Raw genomic sequence first — 21,599 nt, forward strand, 5'->3', positions numbered from 1 at the left:
AGAGAGAGTGAGGGTCACAGAGAGAGAGAGTGAGGGTCACAGAGAGAGAGTGAGGGTCACAGAGAGAGGGAGTGAGAGTCACTGGGAGTGAGAGGGAGTGAGGGTCACAGAGAGGGAGAGAGTCAGAGAGAGGGAGTGAGGGTCACTGTGAGTGAGGGGGGAGTCACTGTGAGAGAGAAGGGGGAGAGAGTCTGTGAAGGGGGAATGGGAGGGAGGGAGGGAGGAGAGGGGGTGTGTGTCAATATGTGGGGAGGGGGTGTGGGTCAATATGGGATGGGGAGGGGGGTGTGGGTCAATATGGGATGGGGGGAGGGGGGTGTGGGTCAATATGGGGGGAGGGGGGTGTGGGTCAATATGGGATGGGGGGAGGGGGGTGTGGGTCAATATGGGATGGGGGGAGGGGGGTGTGGGTCAATATGGGGGGAGGGGGGTGTGGGTCAATATGGGATGGGGGGAGGGGGGTGTGGGTCAATATGGGATGGGGGGAGGGGGGTGTGGGTCAATATGGGATGGGGGGAGGGGGGTGTGGGTCAATATGGGATGGGGGGGAGGGGGGTGTGGGTCAATATGGGATGGGGGGGAGGGGGGTGTGGGTCAATATGGGAGGGGGGTGTGGGTCAATATGGGAGGGGGGGGAGGGGGGTGTGGGTCAATATGGGGGAGGGGGTGTGGGTCAATATGGGGGAGGGGGTGTGGGTCAATATGGGGGAGGGGGTGTGGGTCAATATGGGGGGGAGGGGGGTGTGGGTCAATATGGGGTGGGGGGGAGGGGGGTGTGGGTCAATATGGGGTGGGGGGGAGGGGGGTGTGGGTCAATATGGGGTGGGGGGGAGGGGGGTGTGGGTCAATATGGGGGGAGGGGGGTGTGGGTCAATATGGGGGGAGGGGGGTGTGGGTCAATATGGGGGGAGGGGGGTGTGGGTCAATATGGGGGGAGGGGGGTGTGGGTCAATATGGGGGGAGGGGGGTGTGGGTCAATATGGGGTGAGGGGGAATGGGGGGGAGGGGGGTGTGGGTCAATATGGGGGGAGGGGGGTGTGGGTCAATATGGGGGGAGGGGGGTGTGGGTCAATATGGGGGGAGGGGGGTGTGGGTCAATATGGGGGGAGGGGGGTGTGGGTCAGTATGGGGGGAGGGGGGTGTGGGTCAGTATGGGGGGAGGGGGGTGTGGGGGAGGGGGGTGTGGGTCAATATGGGGTGAGGGGGAATGGGGGGGTGTGGGTCAATATGGGGAGGGGGGAGGGGGTCAATATGGGGAGGGGGGAGGGGGTCAATATGGGGTGGGGGGGTGGGGGTCAATATGGGGTGGGGGGGTGGGGGTCAATATGGGGTGGGGGGGTGGGGGTCAATATGGGGTGGGGGGGTGGGGGTCAATATGGGGTGGGGGTCAATATGGGGTAGGGGGGTGGGGGTCAATATGGGGTAGGGGGGTGGGGGTCAATATGGGGTAGGGGGGTGGGGGTCAATATGGGTTGGGGGTCAGTGGGGGGTTGGGGGGAGGGGGTGGGGGTCAATATGGGGTGGGGGGGGAGGGGGTGGGGGTCAATATGGGGTGAGGGGGTGGGGGTCAATATGGGGAGGGAGGTGGGGGTCAATATGGGGAGGGAGGTGGGGGTCAATATGGGGTGGGGGGGAGGGGGTGGGGGTCAATATGGGGTGGGGGGAGGGGGTGGGGGTCAATATGGGGTGGGGGGGAGAGGGTGGGGGTCAATATGGGGTGGGGGGGAGAGGGTGGGGGTCAATATGGGGTGGGGGGGAGAGGGTGGGGGTCAATATGGGGTGGGGGTCAATATGGGGTGGGGGGGAGAGGGTGGGGATCAATATGGGGTGGGGGGGTGGGGGTGGGGGTCAATATGGGGTGGGGGGTGGGGGTCAATATGGGGTGGGGGGAGAGGGTGGGGGTCAATATGGGGTGGGGGGGAGGGGGTGGGGGTCAATATGGGGTGGGGGGGTGGGGGTCAATATGGGGTGGGGGGAGGGGGTGGGGGTCAATATGGGGTGGGGGAGGGGGGTGTGGGTCAATATGGGGTGGGGGGAGGGGGGTGTGGGTCAATATGGGGGGAGGGGGGGCGTGGGTCAATATGGGGTGAGGGGGTGTGGGTCAATAGGGGGGGTGTGGGTCAATGAGGGGGGAGGGGGGTGTGGGTCAATATGGGGTGAGGGGGTGTGGGTCAATATGGGGGGAGGGGGGGTGTGGGTCAATATGGGGTGAGGGGGTGTGGGTCAATATGGGGTGAGGGGGAATGGGAGGGGGGTGTGGGTCAATATGGGGTGTGGGTCAATATGGGGAGGGGGTGTGGGTCAATATGGGGTGAGGGGGTGTGGGTCAATGTGGGGGGGAGGGGGTGTGGGTCAATATGGGGTGGGGGGGAGGGGGTGTGGGTCAATATGGGGTGGGGGGAGGGGGTGTGGGTCAATATGGGGGGAGGGGGTGTGGGTCAATATGGGGTGGGGGGGGGAAATGGGGGGAGGGGAGGGGGTGTGGGTCAATATGGGATGGGGGGAGGGGAGGGGGTGTGGGTCAATATGGGATGGGGGGAGGGGGTGTGTGTCAATATGTGGGGAGGGGGTCAATATGGGGAATGGGGGAAAAGAGAGAGAATCATGGAATCACCAGTGTAGAAAGAGGCCATTCGGCCCATCGAGTTTGCACCAACCACAATCCCACCCAGGCCCTATCTGTGTAACCCCACCCTGGGAAAAAGCTTCTGACCACCCACTCTGTCCGTGCCTCTTATAATCTTGTAGACTTCTAATAGGTCGCCTCTCAATCTCCGTTGTTCCAGTGAGAACAAACCAAGTTTCTCCAATCTCTCCCCATTGCTAATACCCTCCATACCAGGCAACATGAGAGAGAGAGAATGACTTAGCTTAGTAATAGTAGATTAGGAATCAATAATTTCAAAACACCTTACTGTGGTGGAATAAATTTGCACATCTAAGTGTTTCTAAAAAGGAAATTAGAAAGTATTTTTTATTCCTTCACAGTAGGTGGGCATCATAGGCTAGGCCAGCACTTATTGCCCATCCCTAATTGCCCTTGAGAAGGTGGTGGTGAGCTGTCTTCTTAGACACAGCAGCCCATGTGGCGCAGGTAACACCCACATTGCTTTCAGGGAGGGAGTTCCAGGATTTTGATCCAGTGACAGTGAAGGAATGGTGATATACTTCCAAGTCAGAATGGTGAGTGTCTCGGGGGGTAAATTGCAGGGGGTGGTGTTCCCATGCATCTGCTGCCCTTGTCCTTCTAGGTGGTGGAGGTCACACGTCTGGAAGGTATGATAGCATCTATATATGCAAGACACTTCACGTTTTTCTGTCGCACTTCATCATTATCACATTTATTATTATCAGCCTAGATTCATTCTACCACTGCTGATGGCAGAATTCTTCCCACGTGATTAACTGAACATTAAACAGTTACAGTACATCTCAGTGGAATGAGTATTTAGAAGAAACTTATGGAGCTCCAGGCTAGATGTAATGTTGGGAAGTTTAAACCTTTTGACAATGATTTGTTATAATGAGGATAATTTCTCAGTGTCCATCTCACTGCTAATTGTTCTGGACAGTGTCAAAATGACATTATAGTTTCCTCTCTAGAAACAACCGGTTCTACAGTATCTGACTAAGTTAATTGGCCTTTTCAATCAAATAAAGCCCGGGTTCTTAATCTGCAACCTAATCTTTAACTGAACCTACCATTCACTTCAGGCAGGTGGAGCAATTCGACTCTTTCGCCTTGAGATACATTCCGCTGTTTTATTTTACATGGTGTAATGTCCAGTTATTATCAGACTGTGTCCTGACTTCTGGTAGGCAAATGGGGAATTCACTTGTTTGAGTACTCCTAATGCTAGTTGAATATTATGTCCAACCGATTGCATTCCTACTAAACAATCAACTAAAATATAAAGCTAAGTTAGTTGAAGTTCTAAATTTTGGCTGAAAACATTTAAATCCACCTACCAATAAAAAAGAATCAAACTGAACCAATGGATTTGAGATGTAAAAACTGGCTCAGCAGATTGGAAGTGCAGGTTGGTGGTCGGCCATACTTTGAGTATAAGTTTGAACCTATGGTGAAAAGTTGTGTTTCTGACCTATTCTGAACTGTTCCACATCACTCCTGTACAGTATGATCTGTTCACCAGTATCTGTTCCAATCCTTAGTGATACTGATATCCATCCAACCATGTACCCCGACTTTGTTTTGACGATTTCTCCTCATCTTTCCATGGGCTCAGTATTAGTTCAGTCAATGTTAAGCACATTTATTGTTGAAAATTATCTTTAGGCCAGGGATTGGACCAATGCTGGAGCTTGACTACAGACAGGGTGCTGGTTGGGCCTCTGCTCCCGTCCAACCCCTTCCCACTTGCCGGAAGACACCAGAATCTTACTGCACAGTACTGGCATTCCCTGACATAAATATTTCTATTTGCTGCTGGATGCAAAGACTGCAGTACATCCCTGGCATGGGGGCTCCTCTTGTCTTAACTCTCTTCTGCTGTTCTTCCTTTTATATCTGCCACTGCCTAGACCACCTCCCCATCCCAACTATAGTGCTGCAAAATGTTCTCACTCCCTGTCTCCATTTTCTGCATCTAGTACTTCTACATCCAAGAATGCCTAAGTGAGCCAAGCCTCTTTCTGTGCTGTAACCTTCCTATGGTTTTATTTGAACGTGATCGATAACCCCATGTTGCATGTTATTACATTACAGCAGAATTCTTTCCACAACATTGCAGTCTCTTCAGGAAACAATCTACAGTCACTCCCAGCTTCCAGTGTGTTCAGTGCTGAGCCGTAACATCTAGCAAGCGTTGAATTCTGAGAATTCCTGAACCGACTTTCAGGGGGCCTACTCTGGTGATTTCTTCTCCCAGCCTCAACGGGGCAAATCTTCCAGTGACCTTAAATAGCTGCAGGTTCTTTTTCTTCCAGTGGTGGTCAATCTTTTCCCAGCATTCTGTCTGATGGTTAACAGACAAAACAGCCTTTTCTCTCTCATTCTCATTCTGTTTACTCAGACTGCCTGGGAGTCTGTACATCTACACAAGGCAAAACACCTGCTCCTTTGTGTTCAGTTGTGAAATGGGACACCTAGTTTCTGTAGATTTTAATCCAGACCCCCTATCCTTATGGTAGCCGTCAATCACCTGGTTCATTACAACTTCAGGACATGCCCCCTTCTCTAGGGCTTTCGGTTTACTCTTAAATTTACAGAGACAGTTTAAACATAACCGTATTGTGCAACCTTGCATTTGTAACATTAGTCTTTTCAGTATTTAGCTAGAGGGAATTGCTATTCATATTAGAATAGATGTCATGAACCATTTAATAAACCAGAGGTAATGGATGATTGAGAAAGATGGTAGAGTGGAACTGAATGTCAACACTTATCTGTGGAAACTGGCACTGAGGGTGATATCCACACTCATGTAGATTAGGAAGAGAATTGGTGGGAATGGTGCCAAGGATGGATGCTCCTGTGGACTGGATGTGATGTGATTGCTGGAGATGCACTGGCTATGATCAGAGTTGAAACAAGCTACAGGTGTCACTGAGCTGAAAATGGGAAGCATAGAACATGGTCTGTGAAAGGTTCTAGGGAAGTCAACGAGAAACTACGCCTTTTGCTGCTGGAACCTAGAACACAGGAGTTTGACAGGAGAGGGAGGCCTGGCAGAGTTTGACGTGGTCCGGCCAGATCAACATTTAGACTTTAGTCTGCCCTCTTGAACTGAAGATGAGAGCAATCCCAAGGGACTGATTTGCCATTCTCCAATTTTTCTGGGAAATCTTCCTATGGAGGAGGATCCTTCCAAACTAACTCAGCACAGATAATCTCGGAGACATCAGCGAAGGGAATCCATGCAAAAGCCATGCCCCCTTTTTTTTACAGCACTAGCTGCCGTATTCTGATAAGTTTAAATGTCATGATGTGGAGATCCCTCTAACCTACGCATCCTGGGACACTAAGGAGCAATTCAGCTGGTTAAATATTCTCACCAGGTGCCCAAGCCTGATAAAAGATCTTGTTTTATATTTTGTTCCCTATAGCCTGTCTGGATCGCCGGGTTTTAATAAATCTTCTGAGTTTCCTTAAAGGTAAGTTGGTAATGGGTTACGATGACAGTTGGGGTAAACACAGTAAGAAGTTTAACAACACCAGGTTAAAGTCCAACAGGTTTATTTGGTAGCAAAAGCCACACAAGCTTTCGGAGCTCCAAGCCCCTTCTTCAGGTGAGTGGGAATTCTGTTCACAAACAGGGCAGATAAAGACACAGACTCAATTTACATGAATAATGGTTGGAATGCGAATACTTACAGCTAATCAAGTCTTTAAGAAACAAAACAATGTGAGTGGACATCTCTCTCCACTCACATTGTTTTGTTTCTTAAAGACTTGATTAGCTGTAAGTATTCGCATTCCAACCATTATTCATGTAAATTGAGTCTCTGTCTTTATATGCCCTGTTTGTGAACAGAATTCCCACTCACCTAAAGTAGGGGCTTGGAGCTCCGAAAGCTTGTGTGGCTTTTGCTACCAAATAAACCTGTTGGACTTTAACCTGGTGAAGTTTAAATGTCCCAGTGTGTTAGTGAATCGAGGAAAGAAAATTGCTACCAAATATCATTCAAAAATGATGGAAAGTGACAAATACATAACATTAAACGTAAAATAACAGAATTATCAGATAGCATTCATTGAATTTTTACTTTGTGAAATATACGATTAAAATGCTGCAGCCTCGGATGTAAAATAACTATAGCTAGCCAGTGATTGAGAAAAGCTATTCTGATCAAAGAAAGAGTTCTTGGAAATTGCGGTCATAAGTTATTAGCACAAAGTTACATTTCTACGTAGCCATCCATTCACAATACAACATCGAAATGAACTTGTAACAGGATGTCTAAGAGGAAATGCATGCACTGTGTGAATCCCTTTTCCGGCTGCCTCACCATAAAGTCAGTTGTATATTTGTTCCTTCATGGCTATTTGTCCTTCGATTGGATTTCCCCTTTCACATTACTGGTCTGAATAGACCCTTCAGACCTCATTCTATCCCCACATATGATCTGACCCATATAATTAATTAAACGTAGAATATTATAGATTATTAAAAATAAAAACAACAGTGTAATATCTCAAGCTGTCGAACTGTCTCGACCGGTTTTATCAGGCTTGGGCACCTGGTGAGAATATTTAACCAGCGTCTCCTATCATAATAGGCAATTGTTAGATTTTATCAGCCCCAGAACTCACTTAAAATTGTTAACGAACTGGGCAGCTTTTAGTCACCTCTACGTTTGCGCAAATTTAAACCATGCTGCAGTGAGATGTGTGGGGAGGGGAGGAAACAAATCAGAGGTCCGAGAGGGAAGAGAGCATTTGCAGAGCGCAAGATCTTGTTTTATATTTTGTTCCCTGTAGCCTGTCTGGATCGCCGGGTTTTAATAAATCTTCTGAGTTTCCTTAAAGGTAAGTTGGTAATGGGTTACGATGACAGTTGTATTGTTAGTAAGAAGTTTGACAACACCAGGTTAAAGTCCAACAGGTTTATTTGGTAGCAAAAGCCACACAAGTTGTATTGTTATCCAGGAGTTAAAGGTTTGTCTGTCCAGCATTTCCTGAGTAACTACCCAGCTCAGTATAGGATCCTGGAGAAGGGGTTGCAGATGGTACCAAACACATGGGGGCTGTTCTAAATTGAGCATCTGGGAGTGCAGGCTGAGCTACAGATCTTAGAACCATAGAATTCCTACAGTGCAGAAGGAGGCCATTCGGCCCATCGAGTCTGCACGGACAACAATCCCACCCAGACCCTATCCCCGTAACCCCACATATTTACCCCACTAATCCCTCTAACCTATGCATCCTGGGACACTAAGGAGCAATTCAGCATGGCCAATCAACCTAACCTACACACATCTTTGGACTGTGGGAGGAAACCCATGCAGACACGGAGAGAATGTGCAAACTCCCCACAGACAGTGACCCAAGCCGGGAACCGAACCCGGGTCCCTGGAGCTGTGAGGCAGCAGTGCTAAGCACTGTGCCACCGTGCCATCCCATGGATGGACCTGACAGAGCAGCTTCTAAAACAAATTGAACCATCAGACTGAGAGTTGCAATCTTTTTAAGGCTGCTTTGGCGGTGTCATGTCAATATCATTCGTCGCCATGATTTTCACAGTAACTTCATTGCAGCGTTCTAAGCCCACTTGTGACACCGGTAAATAATAAATAAACTGCCGCTTCCGATATTCAGGCTGTGGTGAACCACTGTTACTACAAGTATGTACCTGGACACACCCATGCTGCACCTGGTCCGAGACTCCTCCCTTTCCACCTGGGACCCCTCCCTTTCCACCCAGAGTGGGGTATAAAGGTGATGGTCCCTCCTCCTTGCCTCAGTTCAGACCAGGTCAGCTACAAGGGTGTGCTCCTGTTCTCAGTGAATAAAAGCCTATTAGTTTTCCCTCACTCTCAGAAGTCTCCGCGTCGTAATTGATAGTGCATCACAGGCAGCTTCGTGGTTCTGATTTTTTCTTTCTTTCGGAAAGCTCACTAGAAAACCACAAAACTGCCCAAGGGTTTGCAGCAGCCGAATGTGCTTGCTTGACAAATGGTAAGCCGAATCCCTGAAATTTCAGAATCAATCATATGGTGTGTGTTTGGTGGGGTGGGGGGTGGGGGGGGAGGGCAGAGAGGTTGCAGGGCGGGTAGTGGGTGAGGAGGTTGGGGCGATGTTTGGGATGGGCTTGGGGGAGAGGCTGGAGGGGATGAGAGGAGATTAGAGGGGGTTAGGGAAGGTTGGAGGGGATGTTAGAGGGGGAGTTGTGAATTGGGAGGTTGGATGAGGCTGGGGGCGGGAAGGGTGGGTTTGGGGTGAAGCTGGAGTGGGTTGGGGAGTTTGGAAGGGGTGGAGGGAGGTCAGAGAAGGGTATTATGGGGAAATAAGCTACACAGTTGATTTGTTTTTGTGAATGTTATTTCTTTGTAGCCACTTTCTCAACATTAGTTGATTGCACTGTGATTAATTGCCCATAGAAAATCAGCTTTGGGCCTCCAATTTCCCCATTGCTGCAGTCACTCTGCCTACTGTATACAGGTTTAAAGAAAGACAGACAAAACTTATATTTATATAGCACCTTTCACAATGTCTCAAATTAATGCACAGCCAATTAAGTACTTTTGAGTTGGAGTTACTAGTATAATGTAAGCAATGTTATCAAATAATGCAGCAGGCTCGAGGGACTGAATGGCTTATTCCTGCTCCAAAGCTGAGCTGGGCTTTGACAAAGGGTCATCTGGACTCGAAACGTCAGCTCTTTTCTCTCCTTACAGATGCTGCCAGACCTGCTGAGATTTTCCAGCATTTTCTCTTTTGGTTTCAGATTCCAGCATCCGCAGTAATTTACTTTTACCCTATCCCTAATATGTATGTCTGTATGTCATTCTGGGATGGATTAGATGAACTGGCTGGATAACCTTTGTCATCCATAATGATCCTGCAAATAAAGGGTGGAATCATGACTGGAGTTCTGTTTATTTTGTTGCTATTGTAGGTTTGCTGGGAGTGGGCTTAGTGGGGTGAGGTTGCCAGGACAGAAGTGCATGAGGGCTCAGAGTGAATTGGTGACCAGTTTTACACTGCACAAGATTCTTAAGTCTACTCCATTGACTTCAGTCTTGTCCTTTTGGTCTGCTTGCCTATTATCCTAGTCTATCTTGGTATTTATTCTGAGTCTTTTGATGTCTTGAAATATCATGATAAAGTTGTGTTGCATTGTAGAAATTAAAAATATATCGTAGTGAGAAACAGTAATCAGTATGACTTGCTGATCAGGAAAACATAAATACAATTGTGAACCATTCTGCCTTTGTCCTCTGAGAAAATTGTGATAATGTGGAGATGCCGGTGTTGGACTGGGGTAAACACAGTAAGAAGTCTAACGTGGGTTACAGGACGGTATAGGTGGGATTGTCAAATGTTGCTGTTCCCCTGAGTTGAAGGGTCAGTCACGAGGGGACATAGGTTCAAGGTGAGGGGCAGGAGGTTTAGGGGGGAATGTGAGGAAAAGCTTTTTTTAACTGGAGGATGATGATGGTCTAGAATGCACTGCCTGGGAGGGTGGTGGAGGCAGGTTGCCTCGCATCCTTTAAAAAGTACCTGGGTGAGCACTTGGCACGCCAGAACATTCAAGGCTATGGGCCAAGTGCTGGTAAATGGGATTATGTAAGTAGGTCAGGTGTTTCTCACATGTCGGTTCAGTCTCGATGGACCGAAGGGCTTCTTCTGCACAATGTGATTCTGAAACGGGGTAGCACTGGGTCCCTTCATTTCTCTCCCTCGTCCTGGGTGGGTAAGTAAGTTAAAACTGTCCAGAGTTGCTGACTCTTTTACAGATGCACCATAGAAAGCGTTCTTTCTGGTTGTATCACAGCTTGGTATGGCTCCTGCTCTGCCCAAGACTGCAAGGAACTACAAAAGGTCGTGAATGTAGCCCAGTCCATCACGCAAATCAGCCTCCCATCCATTGACTCTATCTATACTTCCCACTGCCTCGGCAAAGCAGCCAGCATAATTAAGGACCCCACGCACCCCGGACATTCTCTCTTCCACCTTCTTCTGTCAGGAAAAAGATACAAAAGTCTGAGGTCACGTACCAACTGACTGAAGAACAGCTTCTTCCCTGCTGCTGTCAGACTTTTGAATGGACTTACCTTGCATTAAGTTGATCTTTCTCTACACCCTAGCTATGACTGTAACACTACATTCTGCACCCTCTCCTTTCCTTCTCTATGATCGGTATGTTTTGTCTGTATAGCGCGCAAGAAACAATACTTTTCACTGTATACTAACACGTGACAATAATAAATCAAATCAAAAATCTAACTTAGTGTTGGAATGTTTTTCTGAGGGTCCCAGGGAGCAGGGGGATCGCCCACCAGAAGTTCAACTTTCTCATCGGGCGATTTCCAAGGAATCAGTGCGTTGGGATACCGAGGGGTCATGTCGCACATCTTGGGGGTTATGCCTTGTCTCCAACTTTCCAGAGACCAGAAGATCTGGGCCAATGTCTTGCTGAAAACAATGACATCAAAGATGAGGGCATAAGAAATTGAGGGAGGAATCCCAGGCAGATTTAGTTTTGAGTGCAGTTTAAAAAATAAAAGAACAAAGGAACTTTTCAAAAACAAACTAATAGAGTCAGCATCTCGGCATCCTTATAACTGTTTCTGAAGGAGCCCAGTGTTTTTAATCCAGCAGCAACTAGACTGCATGCTCAAAAGAATACACACCTACTGTCACGTTTGGCAATCTTTTTGATCATTCTTTCACAGAAGGGATTTGGACACGAGCTATTTTTAAATGTGTTTTTAAATTATGAGTTCACACAGGTTTAAAATCCTTCCAGGGACTGAGAGATGAGATTGATGTCTTAATGACCCAAATATCATTACTGTTTCCCACAATGAGCAGACGCAATAATTATCTTGCTTCAGACTTTCAGTAGGTTATATAGCAGATGACTGCTGAGAATATACTCTTGGGAAGGAGGGAGCTGGTTTGTTTGAAGGCCTATTGATGATCCGTGAATGAAAAGTCAGGAACGTCATATTGTGCCTATTCTGCCACTCAGATCAAGTCATTTATGCATCTTAACTCCATTTGCTGTCTTTGTTCCATATACCTTGATGCCCTTATCAAATTGAATCTATTAATCTTTTTCTTGAAAATTCTTAATTGTCAAAGCATCTACAGCCTTTTAGGGGAGAGAATCCCAGATTTCCTGTAATGTTTCTGTAGGTGTAGCAGACCTCAAGAATACTGGACACACCTAGCAAGCTCCACACTTGCCCACCTTTCAAAATTAAACTATAAGTGTATTGATTCAAGCCTTTTGCTCAAATGAGTGTCTCAGAGCAAGCTCAAAGAACAAAGAAAATTACAGCACAGGAACAGGCCCTTCGGCTCTCCAAGCCTGCACCGACCATGCTGCCTGACTGAACTAAAACCCCCTACCCTCCCGGGACCATATCCCTCTATGCCCATCCTATTCATGTATTTGTCCAGACACCCCTTAAAATTCGCTGTCGTATCTGCTTCCACTACCTCCCCCGGCAGCGAGTTCCAGGTACCCACCACCCTCTGTAAAAAATCTTGCCTCGTACATCTCCTTTAAAGCTTGCCCCTTGCATCTTAAATCTATGCCCCCTACTAATTGATTTTTCCACCATGGGAAAAAAGCTTCTGACTATCCACTTTGTCCATGCCCCTCATAAACTTGTAGACTTCTATCAGGTCGCCCCTCAGCCTCCGTCGTTCCAGTGAGAACAAATCAAGTTTCTCCAATCTCTCCTCATAGTTAATGCCCTCCACACTTGGCAACATCCTGGTAAATCTTTTCTGTACCCTCTCCAAAGCCTCCACATCTTTCTGGTAGTGTGGTGACCAGAATTGAACACTATACTCCAATTGCGGCCTAACTAAGGTTCTATAAAGCTGCAACATGACTTGCCAATTTTTAAATCTGGTTAAATCTGGGGAGCTTGTACATTTCCAGCTTATAATGAAACATGATGTCGAGATGCCGGCGTTGGGCAAGGGTGAGCACAGTAAGAAGTTTTAACCTGGTGTTGTGAGACTTCTTAAAATGAAACTTAGAGGAGCTAAAGCAGGCAAAAAAAAATTGAGTGATGTTTTTAATCAGGAACTGTGTATACAAGTGATGAGGCAGCCTAGTGACCTCATCCATTTATGGGTGGCAAAATCCAGGTTGAGAATAGGTGCTAGACACAGATAGACTTGGAGAGTTTTTTTACCAGGCTGTTGTGTCTCACCTCATGATAGCTACTCGAGAGCAGTGTGTATCAGCTTTCACACAACCACAGGCACAACCAATAATTTTGAGTTTAAATGCTTCCTTCAGAAGCAGCAAGAAGTCTCACAACACCAGGTTAAAGTCCAACAGGTTTATTTGGTAGCACGAGCTTTCGGAGCGCTGCCCCTTCAGCACTCACCTGATGAAGGGGCAGCACTCCCAAAGCTCGTGCGAGCAAATAAACCTGTTGGACTTTAACCTGGTGTTGAGACTTCTTACTGTGCTTACCCCAGTCCAACGCCGGCATCTCCACATCATGGTCATCAAGCGAGATGGTTTACAAAAAAAAAACAGATTATGAGGCATCTGATTCAAATGAGGTATCAGATAGGGGACAAACTATCCTTAAAACTAGACACTGATTGAATCGCCACTCTATTTGTGTAACTAAGTTTTGGCTCCTTAATGGCCTAGCACTAATTTGGAGAGGGGCAGCCTCTTTACTTCCTAGGAACATGGAATTTGAAAGCTCAGATATGGGGACAATTGTAAAATCAGTGCAATTAGTTCTGGGGAGGGAGCCCATTCTAATGTGAGAAAACTTGCTGATCTTAAACTGGGATGCGTTGGAACCAGAATGCTGAGCTTAAAAGTTAGTCCATTTGTATGGAAGAGTGTTGTGATTAATCTTTCCTTGTTTGTGATTTGTTTTGCTGTTAGTAAAGTAAGTGAGTTTTGATTGTAACTATCAATCAAAAATATTGATTTGCCTAATGTCCAAGAAAATGACTTTAATCTGTCCTTGTCTTACTGAAGTGTTTTCAACCTGCCTATTGCAGGATTTGGGGAAGACACACAAGTTCAGAACGCAAGGGGATATACTTTGATACACTATCATACAATCAGATATTGGGCAGTATGTGTAAACCCTTGAACATAAGTAAGATGGACAACTTACAAGAGTTATCAATGCCACTGAAATTGAAAAAATGCCTAAAGTAGATTGAAAAATTGCATTAATACTTAAAAGAAGATATTTACACGTTACTTAGTATAATGTGTATGCCTTAATAACCTTATTAACTATCTAGTGTGCCATAGGATATCTGTTGGTATAATATGTATGTGAGGAAAATTTAGATACAGATGTTGCTTACTTTAAAAGTTTCTCCAAAACCCATAGTCTTCACCTGGAAAGATAAGGCAACATCTCCAGGTTCCTTCACCCCCAAATCACACACTGACTGGAATTATTCCTTCGTCATCACTGAGTCTGCCACTCCTTACCTAACAGAATATAGAATCATAGAATCTTACAGTGCAGAAGGAAGACATTTGGCCCATCGAGTTTGCACTGACCACAATCCCACCTAAGCCCTATCCCCATAACCCTATGCATTTACCCGAGCTAACTCCCCTGACACTAAGGGCAACTTAGTATGGTCAATCCACCTAACCCGCACATCTTTGGAGTGTGGGAAGAAACCGGAATACCCAGAGGAAACCCACACAGACACGGGGAGAATGTGCAAATTCCACACGGACAGTGACCCAAGCTGGGAATCGAACCCGGGTTCCTGGCGCTGTGAGGCAGCAGTGCTAACCACTGTGCCACCATGCCACCCACTGTGCTATGGGAGTATCTTCACCACAAGGGCTACAGTGATTCAAGCAGAGACCTCACCACCAACTTTGCAAGGGTGGACATTGGGTTGGTCTTGCTAGCAACACCCAAATCCTGCAAATGATTTTAGTAAAAAAGTAATAACTCTGTTAATTTATTTGCTAATTCATTATCTGTGTAAAATGTGAGTGCGACACTGTTGATTCATGCTTGGAATATTCTATTCAGTTTTGATTCATTACATTGAGACAATGAAACACAAAAGAGCTGAAATCAACAAAATAATTCTCATGGGATGGGTAAGAGAAGATAACAGATAATTCAGGCAAGGGTCAGGGGTAGATGTGGGAAAGTCCTTAGTACTATACTTGGCAAAATTGGGAGAATGATGTTTCCGAGTGGCATTACTTGAATCTATATGAATTTTACTGTCCTGAAATTCTCTTAAAATGTAGTTTCACCTCCCAAACATGAAATTATTGCCTTTTTAGAGACAGCTTGCTTGTTAGCTGAGGCACTGCCTCACCTAGAATTATCATAGACAGTAGAGATTGTGAATGAGTTTACAAATTGACTAAGGTGTGCTTGCTTGAATAGCTCGGCTAGATTTTTTTCGGGCTATATTGGGAAGAACAATTTAAAGAAAAAAAGATCTGTTTGCCACAGTGAATATTAACTTTCTCTCCTCCCACCTGTTTATCAGTTTCTCCCTTTACCCTCGACATTGCATTCCTCTTGTAATGGAAGATCACCATGGACAACAAAATAAACCATGTGCACAAAGGACCACTTGCCCTGATACCAAGCTGTTGTGGATAGGCTTGTATAACATATGCCTCACCTGACAAAGGGTTCACCTGCCGCTACTGACTATTTTAGCTGTGGGTTGTGACCTTTCCCTTCCACTTGAAATCCTGAAGATGTCCTGATTTTCCATTCAATGTTTTATTAATGTGTAAACATCGATGGTGACACATTTTACAGAAATAATGGTACAAAATTCATAGAATCATAGAATCCCTACAATACAGAAGGAGGCCATTCGGCCCATCGAGTCTGCATCAACCAAAATCCCACCCAGGTCCAATTTCCGTAACCCCATTTACCCTGCTAATCCCCCTGACACTAGTATCAATTTAGCATGGCCAATCAACCTGACCCGCACATCTTTGGACTGTGGGAGGAAACCGGAGCACCCGATTGTCTCACCTAGAATTATCATAGACAGTGGAGATTGTGAATTAATTTACAAATTGATCAAGGTGTTCTTGCTTGGTTAGCTTTGGCTAGGTTTTTTTAGGGCTATAATGTATCTATTCCGAGAACAGATTATGTTGCAAATATACTGAAATGAATGACTAGAGCTTGAGAGCTAGAAACTATTTGCCTTGAAACTTATTTTACACTAAAAGCTTGCAAAAGTGATGTGCAGTCAGTAAATGTTACCGCATTGATTTATAAACTTGGAATGTGCTCAAGCAACCTATTTACCTTCAACTTTCTTGACTTTCTTTGATTTAATAGTAAAGTTTAGTTGAAACTTGATTGTCCTGGAAATAGACGTGAATATTTCAATAGCCAATAATTTATTCTTTCCTCACATTCACCCTGACCAAAATGTTTAGTTTATTGATTATGGTGAGAAAAACAGCTTACATTTCAATAGTGTTTATCACAACTATCCCAAAGCATTTAAAGTAAGGTAAAAGTTTATTTATTAGTCACAAGTAGGCTTACATTAACACTGCAATGAAGTTACTGTGAAAATCCTCTAGTCACCACACTCTGGCGCCTGTTCGGGAACACTGAGGGAGAATTTAATATGGCCAATGCACCTAACCTGCACATCTTTTTGGACTCTGGGAAGAAACCGGAGCACCTGGAGGAAACCCACGCAGACACGGGGAGAACGTGCAAACTCCACACAGACAGTGACCCAAGGCGGGAATCGAACTTGGGTCCCTGGCACTGTGAGGCAGCAGTGCTAGCCACCATGCTGCCCCTGTGAAATTGGCATTTCACAGCCAATCAAGTTCTTGGGCAGAGCTGTTGGAATGTAAAGAAATGCAGTAGCCAATCTGAACCCATCGAGTCCCTCAAATGGCAGTGAGATAAATGACCAGATCACCTGATTCACTGATATCAGACTTGGGATAAATATTGACCCAGGCATGAGGAAAATGCAATGGTGGGCGCAATCCTACCTGCCTTTCATGCCTTGCTCCCGCTGCAGCGAGACAGGAGAATTTGGCAGCCAGCCAAATCTCAGTTCACTGCAGGAAAATCCTGCTGGCGTGAATGATGATAAGATTCCAGTCTGTGCTTCCACAAAAAGTGCCATGGGCTCTTCGACGTGAATTTGAATGGACCTATGGGATTTTGGGTTAATATTTTAGCTGTCAGTGTCCCCTTTGGCTCAGTTGGTAGGCCATTTGAGTCATAAAGATTGTGGGTACAAGTCTCACTTCTGCACAGAGACCAAGGCTGACATTTCAGTGTGCTATGAAGGGATTGCTGCATTTATCAGTCGTGCTGTCTTTCAGATGAGACCTTAAACCAAGGTCCAGTTAATCTGCCAGGTGGATGTAAAAGATTCCATAGCACTACTTTGGAAAAAGAACAAGGGAGTTATTTCCAGTGCCCCGCTTAATATTTATCCTTCAATCAACATCACAGAAACAAGTTAGTTGGTCATTATCATACTACCATTGGTGGGAGTTTGCTGAGTCGCTATTGGCTGCCATGTTTCCTACATGACAACAATCTTTTGTTATTGTCACATGGGATGAGGACGTCGCTGGCTGGGCCAGCATTTATTGCCCTGCCTAATTGCCCTTGAACTGAGTGGCTTGCCAGAGGGCAATTCAGAGTCAACCACATTGCTGTGGCTCTGGAGTCACATGTTAGTCAGACCAGGTAAGGACGGCAGATTTCTTTCCCTAAAGGACATTGGTGAACCAGATGGGATTTTTGGCAATGGTTTCACGGTCATCAGTAGACTTTTAATTCCAGCTTTCTATTGAATTCAAATTTCACTATCTGCCGTGATGGGATTCAAATCTGGGTCCCCAGAGCATTATCCTGGATTGCTGGTCCAGCGACAATACCACTACGCCACAGCCTCCTCTGTACTTAAAAAATACTTTGGGACAACCTGTGGTTGTGAACTTCTAAACACCTGTATTTCTGAAAGATGTGTCCTCTTAACTTTTATAAATTCAGTTTATTCCAGTCAGCGCTGGAGGAGACGTTCATAGCAGAGTGCATTAATAAGACCATAAGACATAGGAGCAGAATTAGGCCACTATCCCATCGAGTCTGCTCTGCCATTCAATCAGGGCTGATAATTTTCTCATCCCCATTCTCCTGCCTTTTCAAAGAACAACAAAGAACAAAGAACAGTACAGCACAGGAAACAGGCCCTTCGGCCTCCAAGTCTGTGCCGCTCCTTGGTCCAACTAGACCAATCGTAGACCAATTTTCCCCATAACCCCTGATCCCCTTATTAATCAAGAATCTATCTATCTCTGTCTTAAAGACACACTCAATGACCTGGCCTCCACAGCCTTCTGCGGTAAAGAGTTCCACAGATTCACCACTCTCTGGCTGAAGAAATTCCTCCTCATCTCTGTTTTACAGGATTGTCCCTTTAGCCTGAGGTTAATGTTACCATCCTGAAAAATTGAAAATTTTCAATTAGAAATAATCAGCAGATATGTTAGTGTCTGAAAAGACAACAGGGTGGAGAACATTAATCAGAATTGAAATCTGGAAGACAAATCCTTTATAAATAAGATTAAACAAAATTAAGTTGATGTGTAGGGGTGGGGAAGAAGTGGAGTTGTTGGTGATAATATAGCTGGCAGTTGTGCTGATTGCTGTCACATGAAAGCTGGTAATGGATTTAATACAATGCAAAATAATCCAAAACCAAAAAGAAGTATACAAAGGTAATTTTAATTAAAAGGCTATCCAATGGTTTCTAACCTTTTCAGTAACACGGCACACTTTAATGAGACAAGGAATACTTTTCTTCAGTTGAATCGATTGCTCATAAACGAACCCCCAACATAAACCAACAATGGCCAATCACATACAAGCGCCAGGGCCACCCGGTGTCCCATCTCCATGGGGATGGAACGTTGGCACCTGCTACATTTTTGGCGGGTTCCGCGTGGGTACTTGCCGTTTCAGGTAATTCAAAAAGAATGGTTTGGAAAGGCGGTATCACAACCAGAAACAAATATCAAATTATATTTATTTATTTATATTTTTTTAAATGCCCGTTTTAAATTAAGAATAACTGAATTAAACAAGGTCAGGGAGAAAGAGGAATTATTACAAAATCCTGACTCATAAATTAAATCCACAAAATGTGTTGCATTCAAAAATAAGAGAGAGATAAAATATAGAAGATAGGAGCAGGAGGAGGCCATTCGGCCCTTCGAACCTGCTCCACCATTCATCACAACCATGGCTGATCGTCCAACTCAATAGTCTAATCCTGCTTTCTCCCCATAACCTTTGATCCCATTTGCCCCAAGTGCTATATCCAGCCGCCTCTTGAATACATTCAATGTTTTGGCATCAACTACTTCCTGTGGTAATGAATTCCTCAGGCTCACCACTCTGGGTGAAGAAATGTCTTCTCATCTCCGTCCTAAATGGTCTACCCTGAATCCTCAGACTGTGACCCCTGGTTCTGGACTCCCCCACCATCGGGAACATCCTTCCTGCATCTACCCTGTCTAGTCCTGTTAGAATTTTATAAATCTCTATGAGATCCCCCCTCATTCGTCTGAACTCCAGCGAAAACAATCCTAACCGGGTCAATCTCTCCTCATGTATCATTCTGTTAGGTCCAGAAATTGACCTGAATTGTTCAGTTAAATTTGCTAATATATATATATTTTTTTAAACTGCTGAAATCCATGCTGGTTTTAGATGGAGAGCAATCAGCAAGTGATTTCCAGCACACCTACTCTCCACAACCGAAATATAAACTGTCAGTAGAATTTGGAGGAACACTACGCCTTTCAGCTAAAACCTTTCAAGATTTCAGTTATTAGTTACAAACAGTGGCTGAAGGAGTGGCCCACGCCGGTTTACTATAAATGTAATCTTGCTTTTTCTTTCTGGCATCATTCACTGCATTAGACATTCACAAACGAGTAACAGTCTCTTGTCTATGCAGCACATCTCCACTAAGATCCGTGACTGGGAACGTAGCCTCCTTTACTTTGTATGTGGAAATGTCAGGACTCTGTCCGTGTGCAGCTGACCCTGTTGATCCGATGCTAAGAGTTGGGCTCGGGCTCGGGCTCGGGCTCACACTGTTGGAGCTTTCTGGCCATTTGCAGGGGAACAAGACCATAATTGATAAATCCCCAGATTTAACTCCTCAGCACTGCACTTGGATTGGAATGACATGGCCCTCTGGGGAGACAATGGCCTAGTGGTCTTATCGCTAGACTATCAATCCAGAAACTGAGCTAATGTTCTGGGGACCCGGGTTCAAATCCCGCCACAACAGCTGGTAGAGTTTCATAGAATCATAGAATTCTACAGTGCCGAAGGAGGCCATTCAGCCCATCAAGTCTGCACTGACCACAATCCCACCCAGGCCCTATTCCCATAACCCCATGCATTTACCCCAGCTAGTCCCTGTGACACTAAGGGGCAATTTCAGCATGGCCAATCCACCCAACCCACACATCTTTGGACTGCGGGAGGAAGCTGGAGCACCCAGAGGAAACCCACGCAAACACAGGGAGAACGTGCAAACTCCACAATTCAATTAAATTCAATTAAAAAATACTTGGAATTAAGAATCTACTGATAACCATGAAACCATTGTCAATTGTCAGAAAAACTCATCTAGTTCACTAATGCCTTTCAGGGAAGGAAATCTGCCGTCCTTACCTGGTCTGGCCTACTTGTGACTCCAGAGCCACAGCAATGTGGTTGACTCTCAACTGTCCTCGGTCAACGAGGGATGGGCAATAAATGCTGGTCAGCCAGTGACGCCCATGCCCCACGAATGAATTTTAAAAATATCACAGAGACAACCATCCACCCTTAGGCGAACTGCAACTCATGTTCCCAGACATAATAACACACATTGACCTTTACTTTTTATAAAGAAACGGGGATGGAAAGTTTAGTTCTTCTAAGTGTCTTTCCCTTTGATTCCTTTTCCGTGTAATTTTGCCTGCTGGGAAATCTCATTAACCAATTGGATCGGAGACACGAGGGACTTCCTACATCTTCAATCCAATCAGTGGTGAGGTTAGGCATGTCAAGCCAAGTAATTAAACAGAGTTTAAAGCTGCAGCTGTTTTTTTATAGCACGGAAATGACTCAGACTCTGGCAAGACAAAGAGATCATTGCAGAAGCATTGCATCACTCTGAGAACAGATACTGTTAGTAATGAGAAATGTCTGCTCTTAAATAGTAATCCACTTTACAGTAAATTTATACAGTAAAGTCTTGTCTAAAGATCAAGGACCTGGGACAAAATTCCACGGCGCACTTAGACAGTTCTCACAGCACACACCAGTGATCCATGGCATCAAGAAGCTTGACACCATCCAGGACAACGCAACCCACTTGATTGACACCACATCCATATAACATATAGGGGAGGCGGTGGCATAATGGTATTGTCACTGGACTAGCAACCCAAAGACCCAGGGTAATGCCCCAGGAACCTGGGTTCGAATCCCACCACGGCAGATGGTGGAATTTCAATTCAATAAAAATCTGGAACCAAAGGTCTGACGATGAGCATGAAACCATTGTCGATTGTCGTAAAAACCCATCTGGTTCACTAATGTTCTTTAGGGAAGGAAATCTGCCGTCCTTACCTGGTCTGGCCTACATGTGACTCCATGCAATGTGGCTGAGTCTTAACTGTCCTCTGAAATCAGTAAGAAGTCTCACAACACCAGGTTAGTCCAACAGGTTTATTTGGAATCACGAGCTTTTGGAGCGCTGCTCCTTCCATCAGGTGAGTCCACACCATGGCCTAGCAAGCCATTTAATTCAAGGGCAATTAGGGGTGGACAACAAATGCTGCCCCAGCGGTGCCCACATCTCATGAACAAATTTTAAAAAATTCCCTCCACCACCAACA

At 45.7% G+C, this 21,599-nt stretch overlaps 1 protein-coding gene across 2 annotated transcripts in view; it reads right to left on the bottom strand.

The window, feature by feature from the left end:
- The window catches only part of marf1 (meiosis regulator and mRNA stability factor 1), a 77,562-nt gene extending 57,046 nt beyond the window's left edge, over positions 1–20,516 (bottom strand). Inside the window, exon 1 of one of the 2 annotated variants that reach the window (XM_078240894.1) lies at positions 20,386–20,516. The gene's annotated coding sequence lies outside the window, so the exon portion shown is untranslated. Of the gene's footprint in view, positions 1–10,910; positions 10,948–20,385 lie in introns of those variants that run through there. The other variant, XM_078240896.1, reaches the window with a different exon arrangement.
- Between the last annotated feature and the right edge of the window lie 1,083 nt (positions 20,517–21,599).

This window comes from Mustelus asterias, chromosome 23 (genome assembly GCF_964213995.1).
Source record: "Mustelus asterias chromosome 23, sMusAst1.hap1.1, whole genome shotgun sequence".
In the NCBI taxonomy this organism is placed as follows: domain Eukaryota; kingdom Metazoa; phylum Chordata; class Chondrichthyes; order Carcharhiniformes; family Triakidae; genus Mustelus; species Mustelus asterias.